A 9940-nucleotide genomic window follows, 5' to 3' on the forward strand; every position below is an offset into this window, starting at 1 on the left:
GGGTGGTGGTGGGGGATGGGGGTGTGGGGGGAGAGGAGGGAAGGTATTCCATTGAAACTTAATTTGAGAAATATTGACAAAACAAAATTCTGAAGCCTTGCTCTGAGAATTCTGATCAGCCCAACTTAGAAATAAAGCAAAGAAATCAGCTGGAAGGATCCCCTCCCATACCAGTGGAAGGAAGTGCTTCACTTCAAACTTCAAACCTCATTAGAAAAAGAGCAGCTACAAACCCAATGGGGGAACTGTTTCAGCATCTCTAAGACAAAAGAGACACTTTAGTCAGCACATGACTTCTTTAGAATTAAATGATCAACAGTGAGAATATTGTCATCATAGGTAGTCCATAGTCCACATGAAATTGAACTTTGATATGATAACCGTTGCCAATATCAGATGAGCAACGAAATTCCCTTGTTTACCACTTCTTAACAGAGCAGCCAATCGTAAATTTAACAGCAAAAGAGACTTTTTCGCCATGTCCAGATTTTTCTCTCTGTTACTTGTGAGGGTAGCGGCCCTCGGATCAGAGAGATCCCCGTCAGGGGGAAGGTCTCCAGGATTCGGGCCTTCTCTCCTCTCTCTTGGTATCCTTTGGTGGATAAGGTGGGGAGTGCTTTCATGTGTGCTTCTCCGGGCCTCACACCGCTGTATCACCTCTCGAAAATATGTGGAGGCCTGTTTCGCAGGTGTACCAGGTTCGTCATAAAGATGGGGTTTCATGATGGTCCAATACGGGGGATTGGGATCATATAGAAAGGGTGTGGAGTCGCCACCTAGGTTTATTGGCCTAGGACCCAGGGGGTGGGCCCGATTCCTGAGAAAAGGACCCGGAAATTGATCTGGTCCAGAGATTTACGGTAAGAGTCAGATTATAGTTGGGAAAATGTTAGGCACCCACTCTATCCAATTCAACAGGTCTTCCTACTCGATGCTTAAGAACGAACATTTTCCACAATTTATTCCTATTCCGCATGGGTGTGGGGGGAGAGGAGGGAAGGTATTCCATTGAAACTTAATTTGAGAAATATTGACAAAACAAAATTCTGAAGCCTTGCTCTGAGATATCTACATTATGCTTAAATGAGGAGAGAAATCAGCTGGAAGGATCCCCTCCCATACCAGTGGAAGGAAGTGCTTCACTTCAAACTTCAAACCTCATTAGGAAAAGAGCAGCTACAACAAACCCAATGGGGGAACTGTTTCAGCATCTCTAAGACAAAAGAGACACTTTAGTCAGCACATGATTTTTTTTTTTTTAAATGATCAACAGTGAGATTATTGCAATCATAGGTAGTCCATAGTCCACATGAAATTGAACTTTGATATGATAACCATTGCCAATATCAGATGAGCAACGAAATTCCCTTGCCACCACTTCTTAACCAAAACAAACAAAACAAAAACACAATTCACAAATAGGGTTTGGATTTTGTCAAGGGTTTTAAGAAAGGGCTTTGAGAAGGAATCAAAGAACAAGGAAGAACCACTGATCCAGGCAACCATTTTGCTCCGACAGCGGTGAACTTCATTCTTCTTTGACAGGAGTAAAAATATAGTGGATGACCTTAAGGCTTAGGCACTCATTTTGGCATCATAGAGGTAAGTACAATAAATACTTGTATTTTTTATGTCTTCTTTTCTTTATATTTATAATTTGGTTTCATAATTATGTATTTATATCATATGTTAATATGTTATGATGATTGATGATTGATGATTGATGATTGATGATTGATGATTGATGAACTTAGTTTATTCACTTTATTGATTTGTTTTCTTGATGAATATTTTACATTGGTATGAATATGAACCTTTAATATTTATTTAACATATGAGTAATAGGATTCAACTATGATTTGAGCCAAATAGATTGGTTTTATAAAAAAAAATTACACAGGAATGCTTTAGTCAATAAGGCGACGTTTTATGCCTGCCTTATCGCTAAGGCACTCCGAAAAACCCTCAAACACCTCCGTCGCCTTACCATGATAGAGATTATACCTGAATTTGACCCCTGTTTCGGGTCAAAGAGGGGTGGGCCCCTGGTTGATACTGACTTTTCTCGTAGATTCTTCCGGCTCAGGGGGAAGATGGTCTTGAACTCCAACTTCCGATTTCAGGAGATGTTGACTGTGGTTATCTGTAGACAGAGATCCGACTTAGGATTGGCTTGTTTGTTGACTGTTGATTCCGACAGAGCTTCCACAAGGGATAAGCTACTTTTGGAAAGATTCCAGGGGCACTCGGGTATAGCTTCGGCTGGGACCGGCTACTTTTAGAAAAGATTCCATGGGCACTCGGGCAGAACTTCCACTGGGGATGGGTTATGGAAGGCTAGGCTGAGGTGGCACTCGAACAGGGCTTCGGCTTGAAACTTTTCTTTTTTGGCAAAAAAACAAAAGCACTCAAAGGGGGAAGCTAAAAACTTTGCATTTTTGGCAAAAAATTGATCGAACTAAAACTTGGATTGAAGTTCTTCAAAACCCCGAAGAACACTTCGAAGATCCAAACAAAACTTCGAATCTTTACGAAGATCGCTTCGAAGGCCCGAAGAAGCTCAAAGGGGGAGGGAAGGAGGAGAGAGGGCAGAGCTCCCATAAGAAAGGGGTTGCTCTTAAGAGAGTCTTTTTGTGTCTCCCTTTACAAGTGAAAGGGGGGTATTTATAGTTTTTTGAAATCAATGAGGTGATAATACCTAATTTTTACCCAATGGGTAAAGACCAGTGACATGACATAAAGTGTGATGTGATATTTTCTTGCTTGTGAAAGTGGACAAGATCTTTTCTGACAAATAGAGTTTTTTCTCAAAAAGTGGGATTTTTAGCAAAAAACCCGACTATTGGGGGAATTTTTAGTAGAAAACCTGACTGTCGAGAGAATTTTAATCAATGAGGTGATGACACCTAATTTTTACCCAGTGGGTAAAGACCAATAACATGACATAAAGTGTGATGTGATATTTTAAAAAATGGTGAAGATTTTCTCTTACTTGTGAAAGTGGACAAGATATTTTCTTGGTTTTGAAAGTGGATAAGATATTTTCTTGTAAATGGAATATTTTCTCAAAAAGTGAGATTTTTAGCAGAAAACCTAACTGTCGAGGGAATTTCTGAAAAAAATACGGAAATGTCAGAAAATCTTTGGAAGTGCCGGGAATGATTACGGGAGATCTGTAAGTCCGATTTTGACGCACCATATATCGTTGGAATCGTATTTCCGAGTACTATCCATTCGTATGGTCACTTTCGACCGGGTTCCTTCGCATATAAAAAGTCAAAATTGGACCATCTTTCCTCCCGCATCAGGTTCTAGGGTTTTCGGATAAATCAGGGTTTGGGCAGGTTTGGGGATGGTTAAGAGTAGATTACCACTGTCAAGCATCTCCGTTGATTGGAAGTGAGAGTTCGCATCCACCGTCCTTGTATCGTCATTACCGGGGAGGGTGACAAAATTGGGTGTCTACATTACTACAATATCCATGTAAAACTCTCAAGCAACTCAAGTTCAACTAAAGTACCATGTATTAACCTAACTTCCAGTTATTTAAAATTCTTGAAATTTCTAGGGGTCCAACTTCTACTATCCAAATGCCAAAAAGTATAATCACCCACTCAAGCTTTCTTGTTTCTCACAAAAATGGCAAACCAGTGCACGAGGCTCCCGCTACTGCAGGGTTTGGGAGGGGCAAATGCACTCAGCCTTACCCCCTGCTTCGTAGGAGAGGTTGTTTCCAAGTTTCAAACCTGGGATCAACATGTTGAAATAGTGCAACTTAACCGTTGTGCCACAGGCTCGCCCACTATGGCATATACCAAGGAAAGCCTCCATCAGCTTCTGATCACCATACAGTATATCATGCCTATAATTCCCTGCATGAAGAAGTCCCCATTATTTACAACCTTTTCACAAGCTGATCCCATATGAGGAATTAACTTCCTTAGTATGCCAGCCCCTTTGCAACCCATATTGGCCACTATAACTGCTCTCCATTAGCAGGTTTAAGACAATTCCTCCAATCACTTGCAAGTCCAGCTTTCTTATTTGCTTCGCTCTTTTAAGACCAAAACCTCCCTCTCTGATTGGTTTGCAGACCTTAAATGACGGTTACCCAAGTATGATTTCCAACCCCATTCTGATAATGGCAAGTAATTAGAAATGAACGAAACATCTTAATCAATCAAAACCTTCCCAAAGCACATTTTGCAACTCTTTTTAATGGCTAGCAATGCCCCAGATAAATGAACTATGTATTACAAGGACAAAATGTTTCAAACTGAAGTTGATCATTAATAATCTGTTACGATCCCATATCAGCTATGCAAGCTAATCCCAAATCTGTTTCCTATGGGAATTGATGTGGATTGATATGGTCTTGGTCCCCTCACCTTGTAAGCAAGTTTATGGGGTTGAGTTCTTCCAAGACCGTAACAGTGGTATCAATGCAACCGATCCTCAACCCAACCTACGAGTGGAAGGGGCGACGACCTAGTGCTAAAATGAGAGCTGCTAGGAAAGGGCTACCTACAGCAAAGCAAAAACCCTGGAGCAGAGTGAAAGCCGCTTAAAAAGGGCTACGTGATCCAGGGTGTGCCACCGTGGATGTCGGGTTCGGAAGCGTGGTGGCATGTTACGATCCCATATCAACATATGGGGGTTGATCCCATATCAGTTTCCTATGGGAATTGATGTGGGTTAATATAGACTTGGGTCCCCTCACCTTGTAAGCCGGTTTATAGGGTTAAGTTCTTCTAAGACCGTATCAGATATCTTAAGATCCAATATCAGCATATGGGGGCCGATCCAACATCGGTTTCCTATGGGAATTGATGTGGATTGATACGGTCTTAGGTTGTCACACCCCGTTCTCACATAACCGAGCCGGTGACCAAGTTAACTCCGGTTAACTCACAAACGTACCAGGATCAACAATGCAGTAACCACTATACAACATACATCTACTAAAGTAAGATAAGACCTGTATTTTCAGCAAAAGACCTGTTCATAATAATACCAATAATTGTTTCCCAAATACTTGATACCCAAATTGAATTATAAAAGTTATATACACATGGGCCCGAAGGCATGATATATACATAAAAATATAACAATTTAAGAATCAAGTTATCAAAAGGGTATATCAAAAGAATAAAAAAGAATCAATCTGAAGTCACTGCTGCCATACAGCACAATCCTCACACGTGCAATCAGCACCATGCTCGAACTCATCAAGGACCCACTAGTCTTCGGAGGGAAACTCCACAGTGGGACCCGGCTTCTGATCTTCAGGTGGGTAATCTATAAAATCACGTAAAAAGAATTGTGCACGTGGGATGAGCTCACTAGCCCAGTAAATGGAAAGGAAGACCACACAAGCAGTGACAATACAAATGCACCTATATGTATACAATTCATTTTAATCTTATCCACCTAAATAACATTATTAGGTCATAGGCTATGTGCTACTCACAACCACAGTGCGCGTATACCCCGAGTACGAGCCGCGAATCCCATCCCGTGATACGCCCATAGGGTTGTCGGAGAAGGTCCACCGTTGGTATCGGAATTTAAATGCAAGCCGACTCCCGACAATTTAAATGATAGAAAGTAAATGGGTGACTCCACCCGAAATAAAGTAGTACGATCGACCCTCTGAATATACCGACGGGGTACTTCTAACCGCTATAGGAGTCCGACAACTGCGACCAGATGCTTCCCCCTAATAGTAACCTAACACGTAAACCCCTGTTAAGAAGGGTCGTAGCACAAAGGGGTATATCAATCCTAGCCGCATGCCTCTATATAAGCATAGAATGATTACACGATGGCATCGTGTCCCATTTCACGAGCCACCATGCACTCGTTTCCAAGCCAACTATGACATCTAATCTAGCATACACATCATATCCAAATGAGATTCCTCCATCACATACATCAAGACGTAATGAATATTCAACATAAAACAAAGCATAGCATATTATGTAAATACACATACAATGCGCGATATGGCATACGTGATGTATAGTCTACACACAAGTGACATAATGACATGGCTAGACTAACACATGTTAAGTGATGCATAAACATTCCGAAATTAAATCAAAGTCCACTCCCCACTTACTTATATAAGTACGCGGTGCTTGCACCCGGTACGTAAGAGATCCGATGTGTGGATATGTGTATAAAGAGTGTAACCCATCATAAACGTAATGATTTATCATTTCACTATTTTTGAGTCAAAATCATCATGATTGAACACTCAAATCAGGTTTAGAATCATAAATGGGGGTTGCCCATCTAATTTGGGCCCATTCTGGGCATTCTGACCTGACAGGTGGGTTTGAGACTATGACAGGTGAGACCCGTCGGTGTGACACCCCCCAGACATAAAACGGGAATTTTGCTGTCATCTTCCCATCTTCTCTCCGACTTGGGGAACTCGCTTGGGGTCGATCCCTCATCTAAGGTCCACTCATACATCCACAACCTAAATCTAAGATCAAATCAAAAGAAAAAGGGGGATTCCTACCTCTTTTCTCAAGAACACCAATGAAACCCCAATTTCACTTCTTTAGCTCAAGAACTCTCAAAAACTCTAGATCTTCACCAACACTCTTTCCAAATCCTTCAAAATCATTATACACACCTTCCATTAGACCTTAGATTCGATTACCCAAGTAGCATTAGCAAGATTCAAAGTGGGTTTTTCCCCAAAATCAAAAGAGGATTTAAGAAAGGGGTTTTCCTAAAAATCCTTGGAATATGCACAATACCTATCTCAAATCGAAGATCCAGGCGAATTAATCATCATTCCGGCCTCAAAATGCTAAGACTTGGCTCCGGTGAAACTCTATGGTCGATTCCCTTCTTCTTTCTTCTTCTTCCTTTTCTTTTCTTCTTTCGCTCTCTCTTCTTTATTTTCTCCCACCAACCAACTATCATTAATGAGGGAGAAAAGCAATAAATATCTCCCCTTTTTATACCTAGGCCCCCAAAATATCTTTTAGTCATAGGTGGGTGCCACAGGTGAGTATACATCAGGTGGGTATCTCAGGTGGGTACATCTCAAGTGGGTATCTCAGGTGGGTATCTTAGCCCCCCAGTGTCACACCTTCCAGTCAACCCATTTGTTAGTGTTCCACTTGGACTTCAATGGGAATAAACTCCCACACATAATTAAATTATGTAGGCACCCACAAATACTAGTACGTACCTTTACTCCTTGTACATGGCCTCATGGTGCGTGCAAGTGCAAGGCTTGGGTGCACATATTACACTTGGTACCTGCTCGGTCATGTCAGGCCAACCCGAGTTCAAGGTCACTCTTGCTACCATATTCCATATGGTACTTGCATCGGTTCTCCCCGGTTCAACCCCTGTATGATCAAACCAAGTCAATACGAGTAATTAGACCGGGTTTAAAAAGTAGGGTATCACATGGGTCCGCTCACCTTGTAAGCCAGTTTATGGGGTTGAGTTCTTCCAAAACCGTATCAGTGGTGGTATTAAAGCAGTTGACCCAACCTACGTGCGAAAGGAGTGACCTGGTGCCAAAGTGAGAGCCACTAAGAAAGGGCAACCTGCCGCAAGGTAGAAACCTTGGAGTAGAGTGAGAGCCGCTTAAAAAGGGCTACCTAATCCGGAGTGGGCCACTGTGGACGTCGAGTTTGAAAGCGTGGTAGTATGTTACGATCCCATATCAGCATATGGAGGTTGATCCCATTGGTTTCCTATGGGAATTGATGTGGGTTGATATGGTCTTGGGTCCCCTCACCTTGTAAGCAAGTTTATAGGGTTGAGTTCTTCCAGGACCGTATCATAATCATAGTTGTCAAGGTGTCACCAAGCTGATCTAGTCATGATCAAGGGTTTAAGTATCGATATCTAGTATTTTTGAAGGGGTGATTTTAAGAAACGTATCATATCAGAGAGACGCAAGATACACTAAAGACGGACACGAAAATGGTCAATAAACTCTTAGGATATATGCAAATATTATTCTTCGGTCTAATAACATGGCTATAGCTACTGTTGCTACTACTACTCTGGTGGTTGCGGCGACAAGGCCACTTCTGCTCCTGTTCTTCTTTATTCTCCTCTTTTCTTCCTTCTTTCCCTTTTTTTCTTTGTTGTCCTGTTTAGTCTATAACTTTAAACCTGTGTATCGACCTTAGTATTGACTGAATCAACCCGCATCATATCGTATCGACTGATACGGCATAATACTTTTTATTTTAAAAATATGTCACACCTCGGTAATGTATTGTATCAATGCTTGCCAATACCAATGTATATCGGCCGATAAAACCCTGATTATGATTGGCCAATTGGTTCTTTAAAGACTTCATTTTTGGTTTATGGATGAGTTCATATGCCTTGGGTTTATTGATGTAATGAGTCTCTTTGATAAACCAACAATTGAGGTCTTAATTTGTTCACAACCGTTTCTCCTAAAATCTCGAACATGTAGGGAAGGGCAACATAAATGTATATACATAAACACTCCCACGTACGTGCAAGGCATCTTGTCTCTGTGCACGTGACACATACTTAATGTAAGCCCAGGTAGGATCTGAAATTCTAGCTGAATAGAGAAGATGTCCTCTAATAGACTTAGATCTAGCTCTCAAACACTCTCTCACAGCAACAAATAAAAGGAAAAAAAGAAAGAAAGAGAATTCGATGGAGGGTTGAGAAGGGGGAAGAAGAACTAGTGAATGAGCATCTCACCCTTAGGTTTAGGCATCTCATCTAGGGCATCTCACCCAACTACATCCCACAGCACAACAGCATAAGCCATCCTTTTTTTATTATTAATAAATTTGTATTCAATGTTGGAACCCCTTACAAACTTATATAGAAGACTCAAAACTAACTCAAACACTAAAAAATAAATGTCTAACCCAATCCTTAACTAATTGGGAAACCTAAACTAACTAGAAACTGAAACAACAAAGAAAATAGATTTAAAATAAGACTCTAACGAAACTAATGAATTAAATCATGTTTTCCTACTTTCTATCCATATTTTAGGCCCATTAAAGTGGCCCATTACAAAGAAAACTCAGGGGATCAAAGGCCAACACATACATAACCCAACCGAAGACTTATTTGCAATAAAATAAGCCCATTAAGTGGCTTATCCACATCAATACTCATGCCCACACGACACCAAAGGAAAATTGGGGAAAAACTCCCTTTGGCACCTCCCAAGAGTCAAACACTCGACCTCCCTACTTTGATACCATGTTCACTTGCTACCATCTCACCTAAAAGCTAAACTTGAAGGGAAGGGCAGCGTAAGTCAGCATGTTGCTGTACAAGATATTAAGTATACAGATATGATTGTGTGGGTCTCATGTGTTGTTAAGTAGTCAAGTTGGAGAACTTTATAGTTAAGTATTTTATGCCTTATTGATAGCCAGTAGTTTATAAAGTTGGCAAGGCGACACCTAGGTGGCACCTAAGTGTAGAAGTGTTTCTTCTTCTTCTTTTTTTGGGTTATTTTAAATTGATGCTATTTCTAACTAATTCGTTTGGGTACAGAGTTATAGCCACTGAAAAGCATAGAATGAAATCAATGTATGTTAGATAGTTATTAAAAAAACTGAAAAAGAAAAGGGGAAAAGGGGAAGAGGCAAAGCTGCTGCAGTCGTAGTGCCTTCCATGAAAAGCGAATGTGAGAATGGAGCGATTCCCACGATGGCAGATGGTGGTGCAATTTCTTCTTCTCTACTTCTGCGGATTTCTCTTTTTATCCTTCTTTCTCCTCTGCTTCCTCCACTGCCTGCATCCTCTTTTTTTTTTCCACCGAAAAAATGGGTTATGAACCCAAAATGGCTCCGCCACCGCTGCTTCTTTGAAAATTTTCTGTTCTCTTTATTTTTCCCCATCTGCTTCTCCGCTTCTCCCAACACTGCGTCTCCCCCCCCCCCCCCCC

General features: G+C 41.1%; 1 protein-coding gene across 5 annotated transcripts in view; it reads right to left on the minus strand.

Moving 5' to 3' along the window:
* Positions 1-9940, minus strand: part of LOC122091701 (polyadenylate-binding protein 1-B-like) — a 13818-nt gene that overhangs the window by 708 nt on the left and 3170 nt on the right. The window contains exon 4 of one of the 5 annotated variants that reach the window (XM_042661776.1): positions 7-259. The exons of 3 other annotated variants lie outside the window; for them this stretch is intronic. The gene's annotated coding sequence lies outside the window, so the exon portion shown is untranslated. Of the gene's footprint in view, positions 1-6; positions 260-1086; positions 1214-9940 lie in introns of those variants that run through there. One more of the 5 variants, XM_042661775.1, reaches the window with a different exon arrangement.

This window comes from Macadamia integrifolia, chromosome 10, assembly GCF_013358625.1.
Source record: "Macadamia integrifolia cultivar HAES 741 chromosome 10, SCU_Mint_v3, whole genome shotgun sequence".
NCBI lineage: Eukaryota > Viridiplantae > Streptophyta > Magnoliopsida > Proteales > Proteaceae > Macadamia > Macadamia integrifolia.